This window comes from Macaca thibetana, chromosome 10 (assembly GCF_024542745.1).
Source record: "Macaca thibetana thibetana isolate TM-01 chromosome 10, ASM2454274v1, whole genome shotgun sequence".
NCBI lineage: Eukaryota > Metazoa > Chordata > Mammalia > Primates > Cercopithecidae > Macaca > Macaca thibetana.
Window position 1 is genome coordinate 2248040 of NC_065587.1, and position 18798 is coordinate 2266837.

Consider the following 18798-nt stretch of genomic DNA (forward strand, 5'->3'; position numbering starts at 1 on the left):
TCCCCAACCCCGCAAGGCAGAGCAGGGGGCACGGGTGTCCTCGTCAGGGGGTCGGACCAGAGCCCAGCACCAAGACCAGTGTGGTCGGCCTCAAGGTAGTTTTGCCCGAATTGAATTTGAAATTCAATTTCAAATGCCCAGGAAAGAGCAGCGGGCAAGAATCAGGGCTTAAGCTTCCTAGGACCCTGAACCTCTGTCCTGGCCTGTGCGGGGTGGGGGCAGTGCTGGTGCCTGCGGTGCATGTGGTTCACATGAAGGCTGTCTCCTCCTTGCACCAGTATTGATGTAGCAGGAAGGGAAAGAGGCCTGGTTCTGAAGGGCTCTTGGAGGTCAGATAGATCAAGCCCATCAGTATGCATCTAGGGAAACTGAGGCTTATAGAGGCATGGCGACTGGTCTCACATCAACCAGAAAGTCAAGGGCAGAGTCAGGACCAGCCCCCAAGCTTCATGCTGTCTGCCTGACGTGGCTCTGTGGTGCCCAGCACCTGGCCAGGGGAGAGCCCATCCACGAAGCAGTTCTTCACCTCTGGCTCATCACCCTCCACCTGCCCCCGAAAACATCCAGGAGAGACAAGAATGCCCCATCCGACTCCTCTCACCTAAAGGAGTGGCCCCAGCCTCACACCAGCCAAGCAACTAAGCAGCTCTGGATCTGCCCTGGGAGGGACTAGCCATTCTCTCTGCTCATGCAATCCGCTTCAAAACCCCATTTCCTATAAGCACCCCACTCTTTCCTGCTCTCCACCCCTAGACATTCTCTAGAAAAGCTCTAAGGCAGCAGTTCCTCAGGAACCCACCCTGCCTGGCTGGCAGAGCCTGACCTCCACCAAGGTCGTTGGCCTTCATCCCTCACCTGGCACAGGGCTCCCCAGTCAGAGGGCTCGGGGGGCTTCTGCGTGCGTATCACATGTGCTCACCCCTGGCCCCCAAAGGGACCTCAATCAAGAGAGAGAGCCTGCCCTTGACACGCACTGTGAGCCCAATCAGGTGCATATTATTTGAAATTCTGAAAATAGAAAGGTATGCTACATTCACCGGGGGAATCTTTAAGAACTACATTTGGAAGATCCTTCTGTAAAGAGAAGTAACGAGGACAAAGGGGGGGGGGGAGAAAGTTTATCAATAGAGGCATGGCCCACCAACTCACTTTCAACAGGAAGGACAGGAGGACCTCTATGCCTAACGTTGGGGGACCACCATCACACTTCTGGGGGCACCAAGGCTTCCTCCTAGTAAACGCATGTGGCATTGCTTACACATTTAAAAGCAATCACAGCTGCAAACTCAAGAACCTCGTGCAGGGCTTCCGAAGAGTGAGTTAACAGTGCAGACCAAAAAGGCCCTGGGTGCCATTGGCAAGTCAGCTCCAGATGGCAGTGTGAACACCTGAGCCAGATAAAACTAACACACATCTCAGGAGGAGACACCAAGGGTCTTATTGACATGGCAGGAAAGACCCTTTACAAATACTGAAACCATTACTGCGTTGGGAATCAAAACACTAAGCAAGCCAGAAAGGGTGAGGGGGTCCTGGGTCCAGTCTCTGAATAGGAGAAGAAACTGTGATGGGAACCAACAGAAGGATGCCCACATCCTCCCGAGAAGGTGGAACGAACCAGGGGCATGGCCAGGTGTCCAGGCAGGAGGGCACTTGGCCAAAGAGCTGCACTTCCACAGTGCCAGGTGGGTGTGTGTTGCCCCAAGCCCCTGCAAACTGCTGCTTTAAGGCTAGTGTAGCTCAGACCAGAGCCAGAGGAAAGCTGTCCACAGAGGGATTGCCTTCTGACTGGGGACAGTCCCCACAGTGCCTGAGGTGTGGGACTTTGGATGGAGAGCATTTTCTTTAACGTATCTCTAACTGAAATTCAACACTGCCTTCAATTAGGCATGTAGGCAGTAAACACAATACTTTAGCCATAACTATGACTTTGTCACCAACAAAAATCACAGGTATTTTCATATCACATTACAGCTCTTGCAGATATCTCAATCTATTGCTTATTTTCACCATTACTTCAAATTATGGTCATCCCACTACTAGACTTTGTATGTAATGTTTTCCTAAAGAAAACACATTACTATATCAAAATAGGCTTTTTACCATTTGCTAACTGCATGTGGATATAATTGAACTTCTTCATCAGGTATTTTTAGTTTGTCCTGAGATGGGTAGCACAGGCTTCACCAGACTTCCAAACAGGCCTATGGCACACAAGAAAGCCGGGAACCTGCTTCTGGAGTGAAAAACTCAGGGTCCAAGAAAAAACCAGGGCAGAGCAGAGTTAAAGACTGGTCATTCATGAGAAGCAGGGTCAGCAGGTCCAAAGGTAGCACAATTCCTCCCAAGAGTGAAATGCACAAAAGCACCTGTCCCCAGGGTCAAGCCTGCCAGCACCAGCAAATGTGGGGATTCTATTTGCCCATCGGCTGCATGCCCACCTCCAAGGTGGCCCACCTGTCCACGCACCTTGCCAGTTCCAAGGGAATACAGTAAACTCTCGTGGTCAAGTAAGAAGCCTGTTGGGCTACACAGGGCAGAGGTGATTCACACTGACCAGTCACTACACACACCTCAAACTTATTCCTATACAGACAGGACCTAGCAGGCAGACATCACTAGGTGTTTGCAGAAAGCTAGAGGCATGAAAGAGAAGGCAGGCTCAGCTATGCATACTCTACACGTGAACCTTAGGGGACAGAAATAATTCAGGGAAAATAATCATAACCGTAATTGTGATTATTCTAAATAGCATCATTCTCAAAAAATTTGAAAGAACATAGTAGCAATAAGAGAAAACCAGACTCCTGGGGGAAAAAAAGGCAAAAAGCAAGAAAAAAACTGTTTGAAGTTAATGTGACTGGCTCATTTTAAGATCTAGGGTATACACTGAATGGTAAAATGGGAATGAATGAAGACTGGGCTGTGGAAAGGAAAGTCAAATATGTTTACAAGAGTGGAGAGCACACAGAAAGGTGAAAAATTATGGAAAATTTGAGACCTAGAAGGTATATCCTAGGCATCCAACTTTCATTTATTAGAAGTTCTAAAGGAGAATAAAAGGCAACAAAGAGGAGGAAATAGTCAAATAAATAACTACACATCTTCAGATTGTAGAGACTTATCATATTCTGATTAGATCTAATGGACAGACACCTAGAGCCGACAAATGCAAGAAAACCTTGCATAATTGTTTTTAAAAAAGCAAAAAAAACAAAACAAAACAAAACAAAAAAAACAGGCTAGGCACAGTGGCTCATGGCCTGTAATCCCAGCACTTTGGGAGGCCAAGGCAGACAGATCACGAGGTCAGGAGATTGTGACCATCCTGGCCAACATGGTGAAACCCTGTCTCTACTAAAAAGACAAAAATTACCTGGACGTGGTTGTGGGTGCCTGTAATCCCAGGTACTCCAGATGCTGAGGCAGGAGAATCTCTTGAACCCAGGAGGCAGAGGTTGCAGTGAGCCGAGATTGTGCCACTGCACTCCAGCCTGGCAACAGAACGAGACTTTGTCTCAAAAAAAAAAAAAAAAAAAACCAAAGAAGAAAAAACAACAACAATAACAACAACAAAAAAATGTTCTATGAGGAAAGAAATGAGCTGATACTCAATTTTGCTTTAGAAACCCTGGCTTCTTGAAGACAGTGGAGCACTGACTTCAGATTCTGATGGGAAAAGATAGAAGACCTAGAATTTTATACCCAGCTAAACAGCTAACAAAGCATACATACCATTTGAGGCAATTCAGAAGTTCAGTTTACTACTCCCATCCCTTATAGGAAAAGCTGATCTAGGTTATACTCCACCAGAGAAAGGAATCAAGGGACTGTACCTGAAGATATGGGATAAAGGAAAATGTAGCACATTTGACTCTCTAGAAGTAGAATGAACTGTGAAGAATAGGTATAAAGATACTTTAGGCCTTGGTACTTGAAAGAATCTCCAACTGGTAAAATCTTTACAATAGTATCTCTTTCTTCATGGTTCTAGTCAGAAATCTTCCTTCTGCTATAAACATGTATGGGATAGAATTATAAATGTCCTTTAATTCCATTCAAGTTTTAAAATCAACATGTACACAAATTAATCGTAGAAACCTAAATGTAAATTCTCAAATCTGACCATTAACTACGTAATAGAGGAATGAAAAATGGAAGGCAGTGTTTTAATGGAGAAAGTAAGTCCTCTGTTTTTTTCCTGTTCAAAATGGAAAGTGAGGAGGTCCTGACCAGAGGTGATGAATTAAGAAGTCACAGTTTGAGTGTGCGCTGCTGACATCATGCATGTTGAAAATAAAAACGTATAGTGATCAGGGCCAGGCTAGTTAAGAAAGCAGCTGTTAACCATTTTGTCCCTGGGGAAAGGCCTGGATGCCAGGACGGAGGAGGCATAATCCTGCTTTTCATTTGGAACTTTCCTTTGTCATTGCAATTTGTTTTTTACCATATGCGTCATGTATGTTCTGCAATTTGAGATACCCTAGTCTCATAAAAACAATGTAGATCAATTGTGTTACATTCATATAATGTAATGCTTTGCCCTGTTTGAGGAAAAGGAGGAAGTGGTATATACACATACAGGCAAAGATAAAGGCAGCCTCAGCTGTGTTTTCAGTAGGCATGGTCATACACACGCCCCTAACAATCGCAGGCCACGAGGCAGGGAGGAGGTTGTGATGTTGGCCTTGATCAACGGGCAGAATCCATCCAGTATGGACAGGAAGGCGGGGCAGATGCAACGCAGTAGGGCCCTGCCAGGGCAGTGTGGGGGGCAGAGGAGTGAGGCTGAGCCAGAAAGAGGGGTGATCTCCATGTGAGCATGTCGGCCAGGAAGAGCACAGCCTCAGGGAGGCCTCTGGCACTGTGGCTATGTGTGCAGGGACACCGGCAGCCAGGACATTGGGGTAAATCCAGCATGGCCCCTGAGGGCCCGAAGAAGTCCCCAGAGGGACTAGAGCATGGCAGGCCATAGTTCCTGCCTCTTTCTGGTCCTGGAAGACAGCGAGAGGGCACACCAGCCACATGCTGAGGTCAGGCCTGGAAAGCAGCCACAGGCCTCACCAGCACCCGGGACCCAAGCAAGGCCTGCGGGAGGCCGCTCCTGGGGATACACGTGGGTCGGGTCAGCATGCACTTCCATGGCCACTTGACGAGCGCAGCCCCCGTGTCAGCCAGGATCAGCAATGCAATGCCGGCAGACCGGGCCCGTGGCAATGCAGAGCGGCTTCCATGGGCGCCATGTGCACGACCAAGGTCGGGAGCGCTGAGGTTGCTCTGGGGAGGAGGGACCACGGTGCTCACAGGAATGCTACACACCCATGGGCCTTGATTGTAGTAGCCGCAGTTCCCATGTCCTTGGCAGCCTTCAAGTCCACTATCAGACCAGCCATCCCAGAGTTCACAAAACAGAAAGGTGCCCAGACCCCCAGAGACACCCCAAGTACACGGTTTATTGAATCGATGCCAAGCGCATGGTGAGAAGCAAAGGGTCATTTCAAATGTCAAGGCCGGGCCAGGTTTTGCAGTTTCCACAAGCTTCCATGACTGTACCCACCCCACACTCCTCTGGAGCTGAAGTCGGAGTATCCGTGGCCTGTGGCCCCGCATCCATTGTCCTCAAAGGTTGCCCTCTTCTGAGTAACTGCAGCCACCTGCAGTGCTTGGCACACCCCAGGCAGCTGTCCGCATCCCACAGAGGTCAAAACCAGGCACCAGAGAGGGGAGGTGGCAGTGTAGGAGCAGCCAGTGAGGACTCCTGTGACTCAGGCCCCCAGGCCCCAGTCTGCTCACAGCCCAGCCCTGTCCCTCCTTCAGAGCTGGCTGGGGGTTCAGAATGGATGGTGCCTGATGGCCCTGGCTGTGAGCACAAGAGGATGCTCTGCCCTTGTCCCCCACCCGGCCCTGCAGGCTGTGCTCACTACTGCTGGACACTGGAAGGAGATCTAAAGAAGGGCAATGGGGCTTCAGGGGGAGCCTGGGCTGGCAGTCAGGGGCAGCATGGGGCAAAAAGCAACGGGCTTTGTCGGGGAAGGACCACTGGTCACAGGTCCAGCCACCGGTGTGACCAGACCGCTGGCCAGTCATTAGTCTCCCCGTGCCCCGAGTCCTCACTGACGCCCACTGCAAGGATTACAGCAAGTGCGGGCAGAGAACACCACACATGGTTGGCCTCAAACAACGTTTTCTTTCCTCCTTTTCCTTCTGCATCCGTGGAAGAGGCCGTATCTTGTCCCCAAGGAGATCTCTGGGACACACTGTTGTGAGATTTCAGAGAGATGTCCCAGCCAGCCCTTGTCTGGAGTCACTCCCAGAAGAGAATCTTCATCTGAGCTCAAGATTTGATTCTGCACCAAGGGTAGATGCCCTGGCAGGGCTGGCTCTGACCTCTCCTCCATGCTTCATACCCAGGCTGAGTTGCACATCCTGTCTCTGGAGCAGACGAGACGTGAGCAGAGCAGGTGATAGAAGAGAGAGAAAACCAGAAGAGGAAAGGCCACCAGTATCCGGAGGAAAAGAGAGAAGATGGAGGTGCAGGCCAGGGCAGGACGAAGGTGCTGCGTTCTCTTGCTACCAGCTGGGCCTCTGGATGGCTGAGGCCGAGTCCAGGCAGGTCCTGTGGGCTCAGTCACAAGGGTGAAGACAGACTTCCTGCTAGCCCAGGGTTTGGCTGTTTTACTTTCATTTCTTTTGTGACCTCCTCTGGCATACCCAGAAAATAGAGGCCGTGAACTTCTCACTGTCCCCTAGATGGGACTGAAGCTCCCCAGCTGGCACAGACGCTGCCCACGGTGGATCCACGATCTTCACTGGTCTCACCTCCCAGCTCTAGGACTGCAGGCCACTCCATTGTAGCCAAACCTCTGCCCATTCCCAGGCCTGCCCAGCAGGGCCTTGTATGGGCTGAGCCTCAGCCAGGGATGCCCTGCTTGACCATCATCCTGCGAGAACTCATTCCCCAGGCCACCCTGCAGACTGCGGTGTTACACCTGTTCCCACAGCCCCAGCCACCCCTGCCACAGCCCGGGGCACCCAGACAGCAAAGCTGCTCTTCATTCCCAAGCTCACCCGGGGGAGTTTGGAGGATGTGTGACCAGCTGGTGAGTTCCGAGTGAATGCAGATAGGAGGAGGGAGCTGGGAGGGGACCTTTGGAGGAGCAGGCCTGTCCCCCCTCCCCTCAGGCCACCTGCCCACCCTGGCCAGCCCTGCCAGCCATGCCCGCCAATCCCCGCCCGCAGCAACCGCAGGGGCTCTTATCTCTAGACCCGCACCCACGATCACCCTGCTCTCCTTTTTGAAATTCTTATCTTTTCTCTGCACACATTAACTCACACTTTCGCTGGGCTTAATAGATCCCATTCACTCAAAGTGGGGATTGTCCTTTTAAAGCATTTCCTAATAAGGCTGGGAGGAAAGCACTCAGCCTGGGGAGGGCGCCTGCTACCCCCGGTCCTCGGAAACAGATGGGCACGCACGAGGGCCCTCCCAGCAGCCTTCCGGAGGCCAGGCGGGCAGCACGCAGGGGGATGCTCTCCCCAGGTGAGGGCTCAGCCTGCCCCTCAAGGAAGCAAACACATTTTTTGTGTGTGTTTTTGTTTAAAAACAATCATTTCCTGTTCAACCATCCTAAGGAAAATGAAAGCAAATTCAAGATGCTCCCACCCGAAATCTGGAAGTTCTGTTCTTCAGAAAATACCCCAAAGCAGCACCTGCCCGTGTGGAGAAAGGCCCCTCCACAAGTGGATCAGCGAAACCTGCAAACAACACAAGTGCCCTTTGGCAGGGAAAGGGGATCCGGTGCGGCCAGTCCACAGGCAGCCGTCTGCGGAGCAAAGGAGAAAGGACACACCCAGCCCACTGACATCCCCAGGCGTAAATCATGAAGCCACAGTGGCAAGCAAACTACAGCAAGCTGCAGAACCACGTGGGCTACATGGTCCCAGGCCTTTGAAAAATGCTTCTGAGGAGGACAGAGGCAAAAGCAGGACAGCATGATCAAGGGCTGGCTCCTCTATGGGCCACACCCTTTACACACCTCACCCCGTTTACTTCTCACAACCTTCTGAAGCAAAGATTCCACTCCTCCCCCACCACCAATGTATTGCTGAGGAAACTAAGGCTCAGGCAGCTCAGCAACCTGCCTATGGCAGCACAAGGAGAGGGTAGGCTAAAGCTCGGTGTACCTGGGAGGCGCCTGCTACCTCCCTGAAGAGGCCAAACATCCTCATAGGCCCCTTCATCTTTCCACTCACCCATTTGTCCATCTGTACGTCATCCATCCATCTGTCATTCACCCATCCACCATCCATTCCTCCATCAATCAATCATTCATCACCCATCTACCATTCATCATCCATCATCCATCCACCTACCATCCACCCATCCATCCATCCACCATCCATCCACCCATCACCATCCATTCTTCATCCACCTATCATCCATTCATCATCCATCCATCCATCATCTATCTATCCATATCCACCTATCATTCATCCATCATCCATCCATCCATCTCTCTATCATCAACCCATCATCTATCCATCATCCATCTAGCCACAATCCATCCATCATACATCCGTTTGTCCATTCATCCATCCATCCATCATCTATCCATATTCACCTATCATTCATCCATCATCCATCCATCCATCTATCATCAACTCATCATCTATCCATCATCCATCTAGCCACAATCCATCCATCATACATCTGTTTGTCCATCCATCCATCCATCCATCCATCCATCCATCCATCCATCCAGCTGCACATCTATTCATCATCTATCATCCATCTACTCATCTACCTATCATTCATCTATCTATCTATCTATCTATCTATCAATCATCCATCCATCCATCCATCCATCCATCCATCCATCCATCCATTTGTCTACCCATCAGTTCATCCATCCATCCACCCATCCCTGGTTTTGGTGTAGGCAAGGAACAATCAGGAGAGAATAAAACCCAGACCTGCCATCTCAAGCCACTGCTCCAAGGCAATTCTAGTCCCACAAGGGGGACAAGATCCATGGCTGAAGCCAGCATGTGTGCTCCTGAGGGCTGAGCACAGGGCTGGGGTGGGTGCAAGGCCCTGGAAATCCTCTCAGCAGTGCCAGAGTGAGGCAGTGCTCTCACGTGGTAGGTGGACGTTCAGAATCTAAGACCTGAGAATAACAGTTTATCTGTGGATGCCTAAAAGCCTTCAATTGATGGGGGAAAACCTCAGATCCTGCCCAAGGCTGGCACCAGCCAGGCAGGTTGAGCTAAGCAGAGTTGAAGAGAGTTAGGTATTGGTGGACCTGGTGCACTGAATATTTATTTACACATTGCTGGGAACAGAGCATCACGCATTTGTGAAACTAAAACAGGAGCATCATCCCACAGCCACTTCTACGACTTTGCTGTCCATCAAGCCAGAGGGCCTGGATCTGGGACATCTATGTTCCCACTCCTCTACCCACAGCTAGGAGGGCCACTTCCCATCCCTTGCAGCCAGCGCCTGAGTGCCCCGCCTACTGTGCCTTCTCAGGGCTCACATCCCACCCAGCACTTGGCTGTGACAGTGGGGTCTTGCCTGTTCCCTAGGCCTGCCCCAAGCCAGAGCCCACATGCCCTCACATGGGCAGGGAGTCTGCTCCCGCCTGCCGTGACCATGTCCAGTCTCCTCCAGGGAAGCTCCTCTTAGCCCCACCACGGCCAAGAGGCTCCCCAGCCACCATCTTACTATGGCCACGAGAAGGCAGAGTGCAGAGCAAAGACAGCAGGTGTGTGGCCGTGCATTTTCATTCCCCTCTAACCCCTCATGGATGGAGATGCCAGCTTACAACTCTCCCAGCCACAGCTTCTGCCCCTCATCTTCTTTGCAGGGCCACTGGGGGGATGTCTTAGGCTGTGTGTGGCACCGAAGGCACCCACTATGGTGCAGCCGTCCTGCTTCCATGCTGGTTATGGTGAACTGAGTCTCGCTAGAAAAGTTGATGGAACCCCCAGGACATTCCCTCAGTGGCTCCCAAGGGCCAGTACACATGTGCCAGGCCTGGAAGCTTTCTCCAACGGCTGGAGCCCACTCTGCCCAATAGAGAAGGAGGCTGCAGTCCCTGGGGCCAGTGACTCCATGTGGAGTGGCCCTGAGCTAAGGCCTGCAGAGCTGGGCCCACGGATGCTCCAGCCCCTCACTCTCGGGAGAAGACCCTGAGCCCCAGCCCGTGGTGTGCACCTTTCTCAGAGCCCCCAGTGGGCTGACTGGCCACCCAGAAGGACAATGACCAGACCACATGTGACAGCAGAATTCCAGCTCACTGTCCCGCAGCTGCAAGCCCGGAAGCCAACCCACGGCCCCTGCAGTCATCAGGCCCAGAAGGTCAGCTCTCGGTCAGTAACCACCAGCTTCCCTCATTTTCTGTCCCTTCGTCCCAACTCAGGACCAACCAGAGAAAACCCAACGTGCCCTGATACCTCCTTAGGGAGCTGCTCTGGCTTGCCCAGGCCTAGGCCTCCCATCCGGGCAACGTGGAGCGTCCCTGTTCCACCACGAGCCTCCTGCTGTCCTCCTGCCGTGGGCGCCGAGTAACGGCCTTTGCTCATTCTCACTGGTCGTCTTCCTCCGTTTCCACAGTGGTCATGTGTCCAGCTGCCCACAGCGTGGCCAGGGGATGGGCCGCCTTTGTGGACTGCACTCCCCGCCTTTGCCACATCCTCACTTCCTGCACACACCATGTACACGCCAGGCCTCGGCTTAGGGTCTGCTTTTTGGGGACCCCACGCTGAGGAACCCCTTGCTGTACAATGCACTCTTTGTACGGAGAACAGCTGCTCCTTCCACAGCGTCGTCGGTTTCAGGAAGGACAAGGATGCCCGGCTCCAGGAAGCCCTGGGCCCAGTGAGGAGCCTGGTAGGACCTGGAGGAGGGCCGGGTCAGGCAGGCCAGTGAGGGAGTGGCCTTCACTTACAGTAGGGTGGAGTCGACACTGCCACCTGGCGTGGGTCCTCGGGGTCTTGACCTTTGTCAAGAAGCTGGTGTCCTCCCGGGAGCCCAAGATCCCGTTATCCTGCTCGGCTCACTGGTAGCAGAACGGGCACTGTGAGCATTGCTGCTCCGAGGGAGGAGGCCACGTCCCCGTCTGTCGGGGTGCAGAGGAGTCCGAGAGGTGGAGGGCCCAGCAGCGCTGAGCTCCAGGACCCATGCCTCCACAGCAGCACCAAGAGCCCCTGCTCGGATGGCAGGCGTAGATCCCCTCTGGCAGCCAGGCCCCTCTTCCCGTATAGAGACAAGAGGAGCCCCACACGCCACCCACCTCCAGATACTCATATATGCGGCCAACACCAGCCCCACCTGGGCCCAGAGGAGTTCAGGGGCCAGCTCCACACTGCCGGTGAGTGAGGCCAGACAGACCACTGGAAGCTGGGAGAAACCACCCCTTTGTCCCCACATAAGTGCCCATTGTGGTCCCCACTGGAGAAATACACAGGAGGAACCCCCAGGATGAGGCCCCTTGTCCGCAGGACTCTTGGAGGGGATGGGGGGGCCACTTGTCCGCAGGGCTCTTGGGGGCCATGCAAAGACCTGGCCGAGTACCCGAGGAGGGGCGGCCGGCACTGTTTGCTAAATGTCAGAGAAATGGTGGAAGGTCAAGGGCCGAGGCTCTTGAAGGTCACTTGCGGCTATAGAGGAGCAAGCAGGCGGCTCGGTCCAGCCCAGCACTGGTGTGGGAGATGCCAAGGCACCAGCCTGCAGCTCCGCCAGGGCCACTGGTACCATCACCCGCACAGACGGGCATCCCAGGGCTGTGAGAGGAAAGAGGGCTCAGAACTGTCAAGTGGGGGCCCCGTGTGGTTTGGGTGAGTTTTTCAAAGTTCGCAAGTGCCCCCTCTCTCACTGTGGGGGTGGAATTGTCATGAGAAACGGTGTCAGGGGCCCAGGCCTGACCCGCCCTGACCCCACCATTAACCAGAGACTGGGCGTGGGCGCTTGGCTGTCCCATATGCCAGTCAATGATGGCTTAGGAGGGTGGAAGGCAGCTTTTCCTGGCAGTGTCAGTGGAGTCTCAAGGGCCTTGGAGGCTGTGACAGGGCCCCGGGGGTCCCCACAGGAACTAAATTCCTGCCCTCCCTCCCTGGTGGGGAGGTCTGGGCTTGGTGCTGATACAGGGCTGCCCCTGAGTCACAGGCCTTGTGAGGTCCACACTGTTGTTCAGTTACCTTCCTGTGCCCCCTTCCCATTTTCTAGAAAGGCTCTGGGTAAATGAGGCAGCTTAGGATAAGGAAGGCAGCAGAGACGGCTGCAAATCAGTGCTTACCCTGCACCAGGACCTAGTCCACACCACCGCCTACCAGTTTGTTCCTACGACGAATCCCTAAGAAAAGGAGCCTGAGGCAGAGAGCACTCAGGGAGCCTGAGGCAGGGCAGGGTGCCCAGCGGCCATGAGCCGAGCCATCGCCCACAGTCCCAGTCCCAGGACGGAAAGGACTCTGATCCCGCATCACCGTGCGGAACGTGCGTGGCCCCGGACTGGCCCCCACACAGCCATGCTGAGCCTCGGGAACACAAACTTCTAAATAAGGTCAAAGCCCAGGTCAGTGACTCAACGTCCGTTCCCAGCACCAGAAATGGTTGACTGATTTTTAGACACCTGGGGGGAGCATTGTTTGTGCCAGTGGCTCATGACCCACTGCGGGCATCGCCATTCTCCAGCAGGGGGCGGGGGGGGGAGCGGGGTGTCCAAGGCTTGAGGCGTTGCCAATCACAAAGCCAAGCATTCCAGCCCCGCCGACCCAGAGCCACCGTGAGGAGCGGATACAAACGGGGCGGCAAATGTTTCAAACCGTGGAGTGGTGTGGCCTCCACAGAGAGATCGGGCTCCAAACCTGTGGGTGATTTTTCATCCACGAAACGAGGCTGGAAACACAGGCCCTGCTGAGGACACCATGTGCCTTCCTCCCCAGAGGCCAGCAGCCCCAGCACACCTGGAACAGCCTCGTCACCTACGGCGCAGCCTGAGGAATTCACAGACCTGCAAAGGGGCTCCAGAAACGTTGTGACGAGGGCACTCGGCTATCCCTGGGGAAGGGAGAGGCTCTGGCTTCTGTCCTTGAAGCAGAAAGGACTTTCCTTGGGCTGGTGATAGAGGTACCAGCAAAGCGTCCCAGAGCCACAGAGCAGAGTGGGTCCGACATGTGGGATGTCATCAGCCATCAGCCCAGCTGCTCCCTGGGCCCCAAGGCCTGTGTGGCACATTCTGTCCTCATGATCACACACACCTTCCCAGGGCGGGATGCAGCACCTCCCATCCACAGTCCCCACCCACAACGCTCCCAGCTTGAAGAGCAGAGCCTGCCACAGCCAGACCCAGACAAACCCCAGTGTCACCTACACAGGGAACCCCTCCATTCCCAGGTCCAGAGGACAGCACAGGATGAGAACTGCTCAGACACAGGAGCCAAACAAAAGCCACTTTCAAGACAACTGTGAGGCCAGGTGCGGTGGCTCACGCCTGTAATCCCAGCACTGTGGGAGGCTGAGAGGGATGGATTACCTGAGGTCAGGAATTCAACACCGGCCTGGCTAACATGGTAAAACTCTGTCTCCACTAAAAATGCAAAAAATTAGCCAGGCATGGTGTCAAGCACCTGTAAATCCCAGCTATTTGGGAGACTGAGGGAGGACAATTGCTTGAACCCAAGAGGCAGAGGTTGCAATGAGCCAAGATCACATCAGTGCACTCCAGCCTGGGCAACAAGAGCGAAACTCCATCTCAAAATTAAACAAATAAATAAAGAAATAAAAACAATAAAGACAACTAGTTTTCATGGCCCAGCGTGGGTCTCAGGACCCGGGCACCTTCTGCAGCATGAAAGCACCTCACGTTGGTTCACATTGGGGGCACCTGCTGGCACAGCCCTTGCCTAGGCTGGCCCCAGGCCCTGATGATCTATCTGCACCCTCGGGGCTCCTGGCATCCCACATGTGGTCTCCAGTGAATGGAAACACTGAGAGGCCTGCTGGGGCCGTACTAATGCCGGGGCCACACCAATGCCAGGAGCCTGATGGCACCGGCCTGGGCGCATCACAGGGAGAGATGCCTAAGCCATGTCACACCCCCGCCCAGAAACTGACAGGCTCCCATGAGAGAAACGGCCCCCTGCTGAGAGCAGCGATGCTCCTCCCCTACAAGGACGTGGCTTTCCCATGGGACAGCACATGGAGATCCCCAAATCCCACACTGTGAAGGCATCGGTGGCCAGGGCAGCTGCCTGATGGAGGATGGCCAGCCTGTGCATAGAAAGAAGACCCTTGGCGGTCACTCCTGCCCAGACCCACACACCCACAGGTCTGGACCCCTGCATTCCGGCCTCAGGTCCTCCTCTGCGAGGCTGAGATAGAAACGTGTCCACCACTGCCCCGTAAAGATTCAGCGTATGGCGACCGCATCTCTGGCGATGGTTGTAATGAGGATGATGACCCAGGCCTGTGGCGCTGCATCTGCATCCCTTCCTCCATCCCCGCCACCCTCCGCTTCTGGGTTTGGCCCCTCTGCTCCCCAAAGGCAGGCCCCGCCCCTCCTACCTGGCTCAGGCTGTGCCCTCATCCCACATGCCCCTTCCTGGCTTCCTTCCTCCTCCTCAAGGCTCAGCCAAACCCCACATCCCCTCTAGGTCTCCCTGGTTCTCCCACTTGCAAGGCTTGACTGCCCCAGAAAAGCCCTCTCGGTGACAGCTGCAGTGACAGGGAGAAGCCGTGGGGATGTGGAGACCGGGGGGAAGAGGCCCACCTTCCTCCATCAGCCATGTCGCCTCTCAGAGCAGAGCTCCAGGACGGCCAGGGTCAGAGGAGGGGTTGTGGGGCAGGGGACCCGGCAGTGTGGGTTGTCAGGTGACCCGGCTCATCTCACGGAGGGGCTCTACCTGGGACCTCGGTGCCTGCTCCCAAGAGCAAGGCCACCCTCAGACGAGAAAGAGCACAGAGCAGTGATGGCTGAGGGGCCAGAGTCAGAGCCATCCCTCCACCATGGGGCCCGCTTCCCATGCAGCCCCAGCCACCATGGGCCCCGAGATCTGCTGCGGGGCAGCCCAGTGGCCCAGCAGGAGCGTCCACCGCAGCCCAGTGGCCTAGCAGAGCATCCACCGCTGGGGTCAGCCCCGGCTGCCAACACAAAACGCCATGGCCCGGGTGCCTGTGGGCCTTGTTGACCTCAACAACAAGGTCGAGGGCAGCCCAATTGGGTTCCTGTTCCTGGTGTGGGCTCCCTCCTTGGGCCCCTCGGCACTGTGTCCCTTGGGTAGCAGTGAGAGGGAAGGGGGCGCCTCCCTCTTGCCTCTTTCCTAAGGGCCCGACCCCAGTATAAGGGCCCCTTTTTGACCTTGTCACCTCCAAATGCCATCACCCTGGGGCTAGTCCATTTGAATGTGGGGGACACAGTTCAGGCCTGGCACCTGCTCATTGTGAATTTCCCACTGTGCACCTGTTCTCTCTCCCTGGCAGCTGGTGGAGACGAGTGAAGCCCAGGAGGCGGGCCCGCCCTTCGCCCAGGCACCTGGCACACGTGGGCACCCAGGGTGTCCTCCTGACCTGGTGAACCACCAGCCCTTGGTGGCACACACTCGTGTCACGCCCCTCCCTATCCTGGCCCTTGAACCTGACTGGACCCCCCTGGTCTACAGCCCCTGGACCACGTCTCCACATTCGAGTCTCCCAGTGGCCACACCTGGAAGATACCACGGAGGTGTTCCTGGTTCGCCAAATGAATATTCCACAGCAACAGAGACCTCTCCCCAGACCACCGCTCCTGAGGCCACGCTCACACGGGCGGCGGGAGAGAGACCATGGCAAACACCCACAGGAGCCCAACTCTCCTTAATCACTTCATTATTGGCTTTGAGGACATGTCCCTGCAAGGAACCTGCTGCTCGAAAATGCAGATATTATGAGCTCCAAGCCCCCAAGAGGTGCAACAGACATTAAAGAGCATTATGTCAGTTCCAGGGAGGGACACATTCAAAAACGAGGTTTAATTTGTCTATGTGTAAAATGCTAGACTTTAAGAAACACCTAGGGCCAACAGCAAATTAGTGTGTGCTGAGGAAAAGCAGACGATGATTTGCTGGCTCCCAGCAAATTGAACATAAGCTCCAGTTATAATGCAGCCACGGAGAGCGAAGACGCAATAATGACTAGATTGGGATGTGGCGACGGTGGCACTGAATAAGAATGAATTGGCACAGGCCCGGCTCGCTATCCATCTGGGAGTCCCCATCACCTTCCCCGTTCCCTGGAGGGTGTGCTGATCTTGGTGAGGTGCAGAATCTAAAGGAAACAGGGGAGGGAAACAGACCACACCCTCCTCGGTCTGGGGCCTCCGCCTGAGCGGGCTCCGTGGCTCCATTCTGTCTCCACCTACTTGTCTCGTGGGAAAGGTCACACCTGCCCTGGCCTAGACATCTCCTCCAGCTGTGTCCTCACTGTGACCTCAAGGGACAGGGGTTCTGGGACCCATCTGCAGGGGACACTTCCTTCCAGTGGATTCTAGGGGAGCTGATCTCGGGGAGGGAGCTTTAGGCATGGCCAGAGCCCTCCCTGAACAATGATCGCCCATCACTGCCTGCTAAGGGCAGGTCAGGAAGGGGTGCTGTGGGGGCTGGACCTCTGCCGAGAGTCTGGAGGTGCCCCCCTGCCTACCAGTGGCTGTGGTGCTCGGCGGCCCGTGGCCTGGCATCTTCAGGGAGCCTGAGCTGCCAGGTTTCAGTGGAGAGCCTAAAACGCCTGGGCGAGACCAGGCTCCCACTCAGTCTCCTGTAAGGAGCCGCCGTGCTCACCTCTGATCTCTCCACCACCTGGGATTGGTGTCCTAGGGCGGCCAGAACAGAACGCCACAGGTGCATTCCCGTCAGCCCTGTCCTCAGCATCGCTCAGGGCAGAAACTCATGTCCTCCTCACAGCCCTGAAGGCTGGGAATCCAGCGTCAGGGTGTGGGTAGAGCTGCGTCCTTCCGGAGCCGCCCTCCTCAGCCTGTGGATGCTGTCTTCTCTCTGTGTCCTCACAGGGTGGCCCGTCTGTGCCTGTCCATGTCCTCATCTCTCCCTATAAGGACACCAGTTATACTGGATCAGGGCCCCGCCCTTCTGACCCCATTTAACCTCAGTTACCTCTTTAAAGCCTCTGTCTCCAAGTATGGCCACATTCTGAGGAGCTGGGGTTAGGACGTCAACATACGGATTTTGGGGAGACACAATTCAGACCCTAGCACAGCTCTGATGCCGTTACTGCTGCTGGCCCTGAACCCCAGACCTGGGCACTCTGCCCGCTCCCTGTGAGCCTCCCAGTGGTGGGTGCCCCTGGTGACCACGCCAGGTCCGGCTGCAGCCCTCTTCTCCTTTGGGAGGGTTGACACTCATGAGTGCCATCTGCTTCTCCTCCCAGGACCAAGCAGGCGGGTCTGTGCCCCAGTGAGTGCATGAGGATGCCACTGTGGACAGCAGGGTGCCCGGGTCCGCATCCCCGGAGCCGGGCAGTGCCCACAAGGGAAGTGAGCATGGGGCCTCTGGGGCTGTGGAGGTTGGGCCCTGAGCAAGGCTGTGATCGGGTGGGACCCTGCCTAGGGAGGTGTCTCTGAGAACAGCCTCGAGGGGACTCCACATCCCTGTCTGCCTCACTCCCACTCGGGTCTGACTGCAGGAACCACCTGGCCTTGTCTGCTGCAGTCACTGCCCCATCACACCTGTGCGGTGAGTGCCTTGCAGACCAGAGGCCCCCGGGGACCCGAATCCCCTGCTGCCCCAGCGCCTCTTCGGGACACACCCCACTTTCCTTTCACAAATCAAAGGTCTTCCAACATGGGCCTGCCAAGAAGCATCTCTTCCAGATGAATACAGATGGCAGAGGCTGATTTAAATAAATCTATTAATTATCTGCAGCTTAGCACGCGTGCGTATGCGTGTAAGTTGCAGCTCCTAAATCATGTAATTTCGGGAGCCTCTGCATCTACAACATTTAATTACTTCTCCCTGTGGTGCGCAGGACCGAGATGCAGCCACAACCTCACTGGGTCCCTGGAGCTTGGCAAACCCCAGAGGGACTGCTCTGATGGAGGGGCTGGCCACACGGGGTCTGGGGATGCAGGGCCGGTGAGCACTTGCTCTGAGGGACCCACCTCTTCTCACAGTCCCCTGGGAGCCTCCCCAGGACAAATTCTTCTCCTCTGCCTGTGACACGCTCTGTGCCATTGGTCTCTGGTGACATTACCTCCCATCCGTGGTCCAGGAGCTTGGTGAGACCACCAATCCCTACTCTCCCCCTCCAGGAATGGGTTCAGTGTTTAGGGTCTTAGCCTGGTCCCTGGATCCCAGGGTCACAAAGGACTCTGCCCACAGGAGATGACACTCCCAGGGAAGGAGCAAGGGCAAGAAGAGGGCCCTGGCTGCGGCAGGGGAGCAGGCGGCAGGGCCTCCACTCCTCACAAGCACCACCCCAGGCCAGGCACATCCCCTCCCAGGTCTGTGGGCTTGAAGCAGCTATTCCTCGAGAGATGGCTCAGCAGCCTCCGGCCAGCGTCCACAGCGCCCCCATCCCCACACCCTCATCTTGCCTGATGCCCTCGGGTCAGTCTCCTGGGCCAGCTTCCTGGGCTCCTGTCTCAGGGGCTTGGACAAGGTCGCCTCTTCCCTGGGCCTTGCTGATGTCAGGGTCACCTGGCTGCAGGACGCCACAGACCACGGGGTGCCCATGGCATGGGGGGTGCACCCCAGGCCGCTTCCAGGAGCTTCCCAGTGTTTAGTGGGTTTGGGGAGTTTTTTGTTGTTTTT

General features: G+C 55.2%; 1 protein-coding gene across 3 annotated transcripts in view; it reads right to left on the reverse strand.

The window, feature by feature from the left end:
- The window catches only part of TAFA5 (TAFA chemokine like family member 5), a 309133-nt gene that overhangs the window by 227095 nt on the left and 63240 nt on the right, over nt 1-18798 (reverse strand). The gene's annotated exons all lie outside the window — the stretch shown is intronic.